Source organism: Phascolarctos cinereus, unplaced genomic scaffold (assembly GCF_003287225.1).
Source record: "Phascolarctos cinereus isolate Bilbo 61053 unplaced genomic scaffold, phaCin_HiC Scaffold_726;HRSCAF=1367, whole genome shotgun sequence".
NCBI classification, from domain to species: Eukaryota; Metazoa; Chordata; class Mammalia; order Diprotodontia; family Phascolarctidae; genus Phascolarctos; species Phascolarctos cinereus.
The window spans coordinates 352264511-352277980 of NW_027556098.1; positions in this window are offsets into that span (position 1 = coordinate 352264511).

Sequence of the window (13470 nt, forward strand, 5' to 3'; positions counted from 1 at the left end):
AGAGAGAGAGACCCCATTTGTGCTTGAGCAGTGTGTATTGTGAACTTGTGGCTTGCTGAAATCAAAAGAAGTAATTAGGATAGCCTGTCTCTTTTCAGTACCATTTAGAAATAAGTGTTTTCCAAACAGGTGATTTGGGGATAAATCAGCAGCCAGAGCAGAAAAATGAAAGACAGCCGAGGCACAATATTACCTATTTGGTGACTTCAAATTTATTTGAATGAAATGTGAGGCTATAGTCATTTGATCTTTAGTTTCAGAGATCAAGAACCGAGTTACTAAAATAGGACTCTAGACACTTTCCAGTTGGAGTTTTCTTCACCCAGACTTCATCCAAGAGTCTCTGCCTGGAGGCCCCTACTAATTCTGTCACTGCAAATCCCAAAAGTTGAGATGTAGGTCCACAAATAAAGCAGTATGTCCAAAATTTAAAAAAGTATTTGGTAATGCCATTTATGTATGAAAATTACATTTCCCTTCATGAGCTATGGCATCTTTGCATCATAACTGGGTCATGGTTTAGAGCTGGAAGGGACCAAGCTTCATAGATTCCAACCTACTCATTTTACAAATAAGGACACTGACGTCCAGAGAAGTTAATATCTTGACAGGGTTATGAATCTTCTAAGTATCTAACTGAAACCTGTGTCTGACTTAATACATGCTAAGATAAGTTATCTGTTCGGTGCCATCTTATTCTGTTGACTAATGTTGAACTTTCAGTGAACTGATAACCAGGAAGTGGAATAGTGAAATTTAGTTTTAGTGTCAAAGGACTTGGGTTTAAATCCTGCCTTTGTCACTTATATGTAAAACACTGAGTGAGGAACTTAACCTAATTGGGCCTCACTTTCCTGTATCTATATTTATAAAATAAGGGGTTGGACTAGAAGGCTTCCATGACTTTTTTCAGTTGTAGGTGTGTAATCCTAAGAACTAATCAAAAATATCAGCTACTCTTGTGACTGCTCCTTTATGAAAACCTCTAGTTATGTTTTTACAAGGACTGCTGTCCACCCCCAACCATCAATAAACATGCTTATGTTAAGTGCTTGCCATGAACTAGGCACCATTCTAAGTACTGGAAATATAAAGAATTGTAAAAGACAGTCCCTGATGTCAGTTTAAGACTTTTCTCATTGAAATTAAGAAAAGTGTTGAACTAAATAAATAAAACTAAGAGCTGGTTTTATGAAAAAACAAATAGAATAGATAAGCCTGTGGTTAATTTAATTTTAAAAAAAAGAAAGGAGAAAATAAAATTACTAGTATCAAGAATGAAAAGGGCAAAGCTACCACCAAGAAAGAGGAAATTAAAGCAATAATTAGGAATTATTTCGCCCAACTATATGCCAACAAATTTGACAATCTTAGTGAAATGGATACGTATTTACAAAAATATAAATTGCCCAGATTAACCGAAGAGGAAGTAAAATACTTAAATAACCCCATCTCAGAAAAAGAACTTGAACAAGCCATTGATGAACTCCCTAGGAAAAAATCTCCAGTGCCAGATGGATTTACATGCAAATTCTGTCAAACATTTAAAGAAGAATTAATTTCAATACTATATAGACTATTTGGGAAAATAGGTGAAGAAGGAGTCTTACCAAATTCTTTTTATGATACAAATATGGTGTTGATACCTAAACCAGGAAGAGTCAAAATAGAGAAAGAAAATTATAGACCAATTTCTCTAATGAATATAGATGCAAAAATTTTAAACAAAATACTAGCAAATAGATTGCAGCAACTTATCACAAGAATAATACACTATGACCAGGTAGGATTTATACCAGGAATGCAGGGTTGGTTCAATATTAGGAAAACTATCAGCATCATTGAGCATATACCAAAACCAACAGAAACCACATGATCATCTCAATAGATGCAGAAAAAGCTTTTGATAAAATACAACACCCATTCCTATTAAAAACACTAGAAAGCATAGGTATAAATGGAGTCTTCCTTAAAATAATAAATAGCATATATCTAAAACCTTCAGCAAGCATTATATGTAATGGGGACAGGCTAGAAGCATTTCCAATAAGATCGGGGTGAAACAAGGATGTCCATTATCACCACTGTTATTCAATATTGTACTGGAAATTAGCTTTAGCAATAAGAGAAGAAAAAGAAATTGAAGGCATTAGAATAGGCAAAGAAGAAACAAAGCTATCACTCTTTGCAGATGACATGATGATATACTTAGAGAATCCTAGAGAATCAAGTAAAAAGCTACCTGAAATAATACACAACTTTAGCAAAGTTGCAGGCTATAAAATAAACCCACATAAATCATCAGCATTTCTATATATTACCAACAAAGCCCAACAGCAAGAGATAGAAAGAGAAATCCCATTTAAACTTACTGTAGACATTATAAAATATTTAGGAGTCTACCTCCGAAACAAACCCAGGAACTCTATGAACACAATTACAAAACACTTTTCACACAAATAAAATCAGATCTAAATAATTGGAAAAACATCAGTTGCTCATGGGTAGGCCGAGCTAATATAATAAAAATGACAATCCTACCTAAGCTAATTTACTTATTCAGTGCCATACCAATCAAACTACCAAAAAATTATTTTATAGAGTTAGAAAAAATAATAACAAGATTCATTTGGAAAAACAAAAGGTCCAGAATATCAAAGGAACTAATGAAAAGAAATGCAGGGGAAGGTGGCCTAGCAATTCCAGATCTTAAATTGTATTATAAAGCAGCAATCATCAAAACTGCTTGGTACTGGCTAAGAAATAGGGAGGTGGATCAGTGGAATAGGTTAAATATGCAAGACACAGTAGTCAATGACTATAGTAATCTATTATTTGATAAACCCAAAGACCCAGCTTCTGGAATAAGAACCCACTCTTTGAAAAAAACCTGCTGGGAAAACTGGAAAAGAATATGGAAGAAACTAGGCATAGACCCAAATCTCACACCATATACCAAAATAAAGTCAAAATGGGTTCAGGACTTAGATATAAATGCTGATACCATACGTAAACTGGGAGAACAAGGAATAGTTTACCTGTCAGATCTGTGGAGAACAGAAGAATTACATGACCAAACAGGAGATAGACAGCATTATAAAAATCAAAATGGATAATTTTGATGACATTAAATTGAAAAGTTTTTGCACAAACAAAGGCAATGCAACTAAGATTAGAAGGAGGGTAGAAAATTGGGAAAGAATTTTTACAACCGGTCTCTCTGATAAAGGCCTCATTTCTAAAATATATAGAGAATTAAGACAAATTTATAAGAACACAAGCCATTCCCCAATTGAGAAATGGTCAAAGGATATGAACAGACAGTTCTAAGATGAAGAAATTAAAGCCATCTATACTCATATGAAAAAATGCTGTAAATCGTTATTGATTAGAGAAATGCAAATCAAAACAACTCTGAGGTACCAAATCACACCTATCAGATTGGCCAACATGACAAAACACGAAAATGATAAATGTTGGAGAGGATGTGGGAAAATTGGAACACTAATACATTGTTGGTGGAGTTGTGAAATGATCCAACCATTTTGGAGAACAATGTGGAACTGTGCCCAAAGGGCTACAAAAATGTTCATACCCTTCAATCCAGCAATAGCACTTCTAGGGCTGTATCCCAAAGAGATGAAACAAATGTGAAAAGGACCCACATGTACAAAAATATTTATAGCAGCTTTTTCTTGTAATGGCAAAGCATTGGAAATTGAGAGGATGCCCATCAATTGGGGAATGGCTGAGCAAGTTGTGGTATATGAATGTAATGGAATACTATTGTGCTGTAAGAAATGATGAACAGGCTGACTTCAGAAAAACCTGGAAAAACTTATATGGTCTGATGGTGAGTGAAGTGAGCAGAACCAAGAGGACTTTGTACACAGTAACAGCCATGTTATGCAATGACTATGATTGTTAAACTGAACCTTTCTCAGCATTATGAGGATCTAAGACATTTCCAGAGGCCTCGGGATGGATGATGCTGTTCACATTGAAAGAAAGAACTATGGAAGTCGAATCACCATCACTTATTTTTACCTTCTGTTGAGTTTTGTTTCCTCTTTCTGATGGTTCCTCGTATTGGTTTTAATTTTCATTTACTTCACTAATGTGAAAATATGTTTAATGGGTATGTAAATGTAAAGCCTATATGAGATTGTGTGCCATCTTGGGTGGGGTGGGGAGGAGGAAAAGGGAGAAAATTTTCAACTCAAAAGCATATGGAAAAAATAAAAATAAAGAAAGAAAGAAAAAAGAAAAACAAAAGAAATCCAAAACTGTGATCTTCCTACCTAAACATGCTTAAAGCTTGGATTGCCATTATAGATACATCTTGGAAGCCAATCATATCAGTCTAATCCTGTTGCTTTTCTCAAAATTTGCCATCCTATTTAATTAGACATCTATCACATTACACCTTTGTCTTATTGTGTGTAAACATTTCCTCCTTAGGAAGATGTTATATTATTTGGCCATGAATGTACTTGCGTCCTATTATGGTAATGCAGAGGTGTTCCAGAAGGACAGGGACATATATATTATCAGAAGGAAAGAACTTCCTTAGCTCCATTTGATTCCAGGCATGAGTCATATCTGATAGGCAATCATGCAGTCACTGGATGTTAAAAGCAGGGCTTGGGATTAATCAGGTGGGGATTTCCCTTTTCAGAAAGGAAATAGCACAATTGGGAAATAGAGTCAGGAAGATCCTACCTAGGCTGTGTCCAAGGTCATCCTCAAAAGTCTTCCCAGGCACAGACTTCCACCTTTATCAGTTATCAGCCATCCTACTATTGGCTTCATGACAACTCAGACAATTATCCTGGTAATCAAAGCTCAAAACAGTAGTAAATGTCTGTCCCACAAAGTCACATACCCTAGATAATAAGAATTTAATCTCACATTGGTAACAGTAAGAGACCGACCACGAACAAATACTACTGCTCTCATAATCCTTTGAAAAATGGGAACATCTTGAGGTGAGTCCCCAGAAGTTTGTATAAATTTCTGTACATGTTCTAATTCCAGATTAAAAATAATATTAGATTTCCCATTAATTTAACACAAAAGAGCTCATAAGTTACTACTCTTCACTAACATAACTATGCTGAAACCCTATTCCTTAAACAAAACAAAGAGGTTATTCTGAATATCCCTTCTCCTAGTCTGTCCTCTTTTCTTTCTCTCCCCCCTTCTCTTATTCCCTTCCCCTTCTATTCCTGTAGGCAGGACAAATTCTTACCCATTTCCTGTATTTCTTATTTCCCGTAGCATGTGAAGACATTTTTTTTAAAGATATGTTTTAAAACTTTAGGTTTCAAATTTTCTCTCTTCCTCCCTCCCCACCCACCCTCATTGAAAAGGCAGGCAACTCAATATAGGTTGTATATGTGCAGTTATGCAAAACACATCCATAGTAGACATGTTGTGAAAAACTAACTCTATTTCCCTTAATCCTGTTCTGCCCTCCCATTTATTCTATTCTTTCTTTTTACCGTGTTCCTCCTCAGAAGTATTTACTTCTCATTACACCTTTTTCCAATCTGCCCTCCTCTCTGTCATCCCCCTGCTCTCTTTTCCCCTTCTCCCCCTGTTTTCTTGTAGGGTAAGACAAATTTCCATACCCAATTGAATGTGTATGTTATTCCCTACTTAAGCTAAATCCTATGAGCATAAGATTTACTCCTTCCCTCTCACCTTCCCCTGGTTCCCCTCGACTGTAAGAGACTTCTCTGTGGTTTTTTTTTTTTTTGGTGAGATAATTTACCCCATTCTACCTCTCCCTTTCTTCTTCTCTGAGTGTAATCCTCCCTCATCCCTTAATTTTATTCTCCATATGACCCCTTAATCTTCAGCTCACCCTGTGCCTATCTATCTATCTATCTATCTATCTATCTATCTATCTATCTATCTATCTATCTATCTATCTCTCTGTCTATCTACATATAATTTTTTTCCTCTAACTACCCTAATACTGACAAAGGTGTCATGAATTTTAAATATCATCTTTCCGTGCAGGAATGTAAACAGCTCAATCTTAGTAAGTCTCTTATGATTTCTCTTTCCTGTTTACCTCTTCATGTTCCACTTGAGTCTGGCATTTGAAAGTCAAATTTTCTATTCACATCTGGTCTTTTCATCAGGAATGCTTGAAAGTCCTCTGTTTCACTGAATGACCATTTTTCCCCTGAAGGATTATACTCAGTTTTGCTGGGTAGGTGATTCTTGGTTGTAATCCTATCTCCTTTGCCCTCCAGAATATTATATTCCATGCCCTGTGGTCCTTTAATGTAGAAGCTGCTAAATCTTGTGTTATCCTGATTGTTTCCACATACTTGAATTGTTTCCTTCTGGCAGCTTGTAAATTTTCCTTGACCTGGGAACTCTGGAATTTGGCTAATATTCCTAGGAGTTTTCCTTTGGGGATCTCTTTCAGGAGGAGATCTGTGGATTCTTTCAATTTTATTTTGCCCTCTGGTTCTATATATCAGGGCAGTTTTCCTTGATAATTTCTTGAAAGATGATGTCTAGGCTCTTTTTTTGATCATGGCTTTCAGATAGTCCAATAATTTTTGAAGTCTTTCTCCTGTATCTATTTTCCAGGTCAGTTGTTTTTCCAATGAGATATTTCACATGTTTCCTAATTTTCATTCTTTTGGATTTTTTACTGTGTTTGATTTCTCATAAAGTCACAGCTTCCAATTGTATTCTAATTTTTAAGGAAGTTTTCTTCAGTATCTTTTGGACTTCCTTTTCCATTTGGCCAATTTTTCTTTTTAGGGCATTTTTCTCCTCATTGGCTTTTGGACCTCTTTTGCCATTTGGGTTAGGCTATTTTTTAAGGTGTTATTTTTTTCAGTATTTTTTTGGGTCTCCTTTAGCAAGCTGTTGACTTGTTTTTTGTGCTTTTCTTGCATCACTCTCATTTCTCTTTCCAGTTTTTCCTCTGCTTCCCTTACTTGCTTCTCAAATTCCTTTTAAGCTCTTCCAAGGCCTGGGACTGAGTCATATTTTGCTTGGAGGCTTTGGATGTAGGAGCTTTGACTTTGTTGTCTTCTGGTTGTATATTTTGATCTTCTTTTTCACCAAAGTCTGATAATATAGTCTGACTCTTTTTGCACTGCTTGCTCATGGTCCTGGCCAATTACTTGAGTTTTAAACTCTTTGTTAAGGTAAGAGTCTGCTTCCAATGTGGAGAATGTAATGTCCCAAGCTTCGGGGGTTTATATAGCTGTTTTCAGAGATGCTTGTAGGGACCTGTAAATTTTCAGTTCTTCCAAGGTGGTATGATAAGGGGTGAGGTGTTTACTCCTTTCCTGGCCTGTGCTGTGGTCTATTAGTAGCCACAAGCAGTCCCTTCTGTCCTGGAACTGTGAAGAAGGTTTCCTGTCCACAACCACTACAAGCTCCGCTGTGCCAGCTCTCCTTCTCACCCCAGGACCTCCGTCGAGAGCTGTGACCTAGATCCAAGCACGGGCAAAGCAAGAGATTCCTGCCTCAGCACCAGCAGAGAGATCCCTGCAATCCCCCTCTGATCAGCCACTCGATTCCCCCTCAGTCTGTGGGCTGGAAACTTGGGAAGCAACTGTCTACCCCAGGTCCACGTTCTTGGGGAACTGGAACTGAGACCCCACCTTCCTCTCTCAGCACCGCAGAAACAAACTTTTCCCACTGACATTCTAAGTTGTCTTTGGCATTCTTGGATCGAGGAGTCTGGAAACCTCCACAGCTTCCCCAGGTTCGCTGCGGCCTGCGCACCCATGCCACGCTGCCCTCCTCTCTCCGCCCTGCACAATATACCTTTCTGATCAACCATGCAGGTTGTCTTGGGCTAGAAATTTGTTTCACTCTGTCTTTTTGTGGGTTCTGCAGCTTTAGAATTTGTTTAGAGCCATTTTTTATAGGTATTTGGAGGGGTTTGGGGAAGAGCTCAAGCAAGTTGCTGCTTTCACTCCACCATCTTGGCTCCGTCCCTTCCACTTAGGCAGAATTTCAAGAGGAATAAAAAATTCTAGTGCAATTCCTTCCCTATCCTAATTTTTGCTCTATCCCTGAATTATTACCATACTGGCTCACCTCCATGGAATTACCCACCCACCAAGATGTTAGCTAGGATCAACATTATACTGTTGGGGACTGAGTGGGATGTTAGCTGAGTATAGAGCATTGTACCGTAAACCCTGCACGATTTGCCTCTTTAACTTTAGAATAATAATGAAGTCAGTACATTTATCTAAAAGAAGTTTTCTGTGAGTTTATCTCATCTCTGTTGAGTACAGGTTTGAGCACAGAATGATAACTGGAATTTCAAAACACTCAAAAATTGGTTCAGCACAATTGGACTGAGGTCAGAGTATTGACCTGCAATCAAAGGCTACCTTTGGGAAGGGGAGGTGGTGACCTATGTAATTTGATTACAAGGTTAAGTCGGTATTCATCCTACTATATTTCCCAAATTGGCTGGGTTACCAGAAGTACTAGACTGAAATTTTCCCCATTTGAGTGGCTTCTCCAAGTTAGGCAACTTAGGAAGGCTGCTTTTTCTAGGATTCTCTTAGAAAAGCATGTAATAACTAGGATTCTTCTCTATCCAGTATCTATTATCAAATCTAAAGAGATTATAATATCACCGTATAAAGTGTTCACCATTAAAGGAGCAATAGTCATTTGCTGACAATATGAGATACAGGATAAGGGAATTTCACTGGAGGACACCCTGGGTGTTGGAATGGGGTGTGGGCAAAAAGAAGAAATTGAACTAAGGAAAGCAGTACAAGAATAATGTGTTTATATTTAGTGTTCTGTTTCTCTTTCAGGGAACACTCCTATATTGTGATATTTGTGCTGAGACAACAAGTGTCCACCGAAGACTTCGTTTCACAGATCTGATTTCCCCCGGCCCTCTCAAAGGTTCTGATCATTCTCCCTCCTCCTCTCACACAATATCACACTTATTAAACCTGTGGTATATGTGTGTATATGTGTGTGTGTACAGGCAAAGAAACTGAAATAGTCACTTGCTATTCAACAGACGTTTGCCACATTCAAGATACCGTGGTAGATGCAGGGCCATATGAAGCTGTCTTCCCTCAAGTAAATTATAATCTAGTATAAGGATAAAAACATTTCTTAAGTAACTATAATATAAATTAGAGTGAAGGACGGTACCTGTGCTTTCACTGATATAGGGAAATCCCAGGTGAGAAAACAAAACTCCCTCTACAAATACTAGGACAATCCTTTCTCTACAACTCATAGTCTTACAGAGTGGTCCATAGCAGAAATGTCAAACACTCAACTGACAGGCATTGCAGCAGGCAACGTTCCAGCATGCAACTGAACCAGATTAAAATATTATTGGGAAGTATTTAACAAAATAAATAAAAATACAACAGGACATAGATAATGTTAATATGTAGTTTTCTAAGTCAATATGCAGCCCATATGTATGGTTTAGTAGCCATTTTCTATTCGAGTTTGACACCATTTGAGGTCTAGAGCACCAAGAGCACCAATGATTTGTTCAGGGTCACATGGCTAATAAGTATCACAGCGTAGAACTTGAATCCAGGACTTACTTTTTGAGACTGGTTCCCTATCCAATACGCAATACTTCCTGCCTCTTATAATAAAAGTTAGAAAGGGATGAATACAAAACAGAATGGTCCAGGACATTAAGAAAGCTAGGGTTTCCTCTCGCTGGAGGCATTATAGGAAGCTTCATAGAGAAAATGCCACCAGAGCTAGACATTGAAGGAAAGGTAGGATTTCATTAGGCCCTACCATAAAGAACCAAAGGGATAGAGGAGGATTGTGTGTATTTCAGGCATGGAAAACAGCCCACACAAATGCCTGGAAGTGAAAGAAGGCATTTGAACATCAGACAATAATTTGCAGATAAAATCTGGACTTTAATTAGAATGTGGAGTGTGTGAACTGAGAAAGTGTGAAATAAATAAGGCTGAAAAGCTGAACACAGACTCTCAGAGGTCATGAATGCCAAATTAATGAGGTTTTATTACATACTGTAGAAGAGGAGAAGCCACGAATGCTTTTCACCTGAGATGCCACTCCTAATCTAAGGAGCCACAGATTGATAGCCTTAGACAATGTCATAGTATTAGTCTCATAGTCCAGTCCACTGAAGGCAGAGTCCCTCAGGAACGCAGCAATCCTTGGCCTCCACAGACTCTAGAATCATCCTCTGCACAGAATACAATATCTGTTCTCAGATAGGCAAAGGGTGAAACTGGCTGATTTTCATCATATCCTGGAGGAAGGCATAGAAGTGAGTACTCAGGGATTTGTAGGCTTGGAGCTTTCCCTCCTGGGATTCCAAGGAGAAGAATAAAAAGTCCTATCCTCTTTCTTGTAAGGGCCTTCATTCAGCCTGTAGCTGAGTTCCCTGTCAAAGACAGATTCTTCCTTCTTGGAGCCTGAGCTTGGTGAGCTAAACCAAGGTGGTGAGCATAGTGATGGTGGTGGCAGCTGGGGGACTGTGATGGGAGGTGGATTTGTTCTATGTGTTCAGAAATACCATTAAACTACCTTACTTCAGACTTGCATGGGATACAACCCCACTCGGAGACAAGGAAGTGCACAAGACCACTTTGGATAAATAGGGGGTTCTTGTATTGTGAAACAAGCAGGGAGCAGATATGTAGAATGTGATGTGTGTAGGTGTGTGTATACACATACACACAAAATATGTATTTAAGTGTATTATATATATATACAGACACACACACACACATAAATATATGTGTGTCTGTTTATATATAAGACGGATTCCGTGCCGAGGAAAACACTGCACTGGGGCCTGGGTCTAGGCACTGGCATCACAAGCCTTTGTTTGATCATTTCTTACCCATGCACATTTGTGGCTTTTAATATGCCCCTTCATTTTTCTCACTGCATAACTCAACAGTAAGTGAAACATAGGAGCTCCCAGAGAGAAATAAAGTGAGGCTCAAATTCTTGTGAATGGGGTGTGTGCTCCTCAGAATTGAAACATTCTGTGTTTTCTCCCAATTTTCTTCCTCGACCAACGATATTTTTGTTGGATGTGCTCTATTGGACAATGTCTTTAGGGCATCATATGTAATGATTTCAAAGCCTCTGAAACTTTTCCCAGTAAGTTGACTGGAAGTCATTAAAGTCATCTAAAAATTTGGAGATTTCACTATACTCTCTGCTAAACACTTAGAAAATAAATTTAAATAAAATTAGGTTCAGCACTTGATGTAAGGAATTGTTAACTTCCTATCCAGAGAAGAATTCATTTATGCAATTGGTTCTAATATCTATCATCATAATACTCAAGCATACTTTCAAGGCGAATGTGAATGCATACTTATCCATTTAAATTAGTCTCAATACTTTTTCAAACCAGAAAGGGGAAATCAGAGCAGAAGTGAGCTGGAACCAGCTCTATCCACCTTTCAAGAGTCAACTCAAATTTTCAGTGTGAACATTGACACTTCAGAAGTTGGTACAAAGCAGAGCTTAATTTATTGGTTCATTCATTACCCTTCTGAAAATGTTTATAATACAAATTAAACTGAAAAGTGGGAGTGTGTGCACATTTTTCTCCAGAGTCCAGTTATTCAACATTTGCCAGCACACTTATGTTTTTCCATGTAATATCACTTGAGCTCAGCAGTAGTATACAATAGAAGGCTAATAATGCATATAATACAGTCATAATAACTGGCACTTTTATAGCGCTGTATGTTTTACAATGTCTTTTATATCCATTATCTCAATTAAGCCTCATGTCACCCCAGGACCAGAGAGAGATTCCTGAAGAGGACATCATGTGGGTTGGACTTTAAAGGATAAGTCTCATTTTATGGGATAAAGAGAGACAGAGATAGAAAATGTTCCACTCAGAGTTAAAATCAAAAGGAGAGTCATGGGGCTATAAGAATGGCATTTTAACCAGTGGGATCTGGAATCAGAAGACCTGGGTTCAAATCCTATCTCCAATGCTTATTACCTAAGTGACTTTGGCCAAATCAATTAATTCCTGGGGCCTCAGTTTTTCCATCTGTAAAGTGAGGAGAATCAGACTAGATGGCCTCTGAGCCATCCAGTTCCAGATTTATGATTGTTTGAGTGTGTGGAGGAAAGAGACCAAGTAGTCCACCTCAGCTAGGGCAGGTAATATATAAAGAGAAGGAGGCCCTCATATTACTGCATGGGAGTATGTGAAAAAATCAAAAGTTAGCTCCAGGTTGTAGACAGTTAGCCTGTTCATAATGGTGAAGTGAGTTTGAAGTTTCAAGAAAGATAGTGTCTGAATCAATAAATCCAATCAGTTTTGATGTTTTTTCTTCTTCCCTGGCCATTAAAGGAGAGACAGCATTGTGGGAGGAAGGAACTTCACCCAATCCAGGTAAACAGAAATTAACTGTAATCCTCAATTAACTATATTCATTCTGTATAACATTTTTAGGGATTTTTTTTATCCTGACTTTCAGGTAGTTCAATAATTCTTAAATTATACCTTCTGGATCTATTTTCCAGGTTACTTGTTAGCATGGCTTTTTTTTTTTTTAAGAAACAAGTCACTCCAAACCAACCCATTATAAACTACTTGTGTAACCTAGAGGAGTCATTTGGTTTCCCTCACCCTCACTTTCCTAATCAGAAAAAAATCAGTTAGTTGGACTGGATATGGCACACATATTTCAAACTATGTAACTGAGAAATATTTAGCAAAATAAATTAAAATGCAATACAGCATTGATAATGCTAACATGTACTTTTCAAAGTCCGTAAGTGGCCAGCCAATGGTTTTTAGCCTTTACCTAAGACTTATAGTCTTCCCCCACTTTTTATTTATTTTTGAAATCACTGACAAAATTTTTAGGCATCAGTGCCAAGTTTTGAACTGTGCTTCAAAAATATTAACTATGTAAGTGCAGAATAGGAGTTGGGGGATAGGATAGTTCATGCCCAGATAATAAGTCATACAATATTTCACAAACACAAATGAATTTGGCCTTTTAATGAGCATAAGCTGAAGATGATTCAATAATGGGACTTAGAAACTGAAAAGCTGCATGTTTTCTTAGAGTACATACATAGATACAAGACTGTCTGCAATGATTGTGTGATCACCTCACTCTACTCTGTGCTAGTTTTTGGCTTCATTTAAGGTTGTCATATTTTCAGAATACCTCCATAAAATGAAAACCTGAATGGTGTGGGAAATGGAGACCAGGCTAGATGAAAACTGCTCCAAGAAAGGAAAGATATGTAGTCCAGATGAAATAAAATTTAGGGGTGACTTGGTCACTATCTTCAGAGCTCTACAAAGCTGGCAATGAGAGTAGGGATGCATGCAGTTTATTGAACTTGGCCCCACAGATAGGAACTCTAACCAATGTGGAAAAGTTAAAAGGAGGTATATTTTGGTTCAAAATAATAGACACTCTCTAACAGAGTTATTCAGAC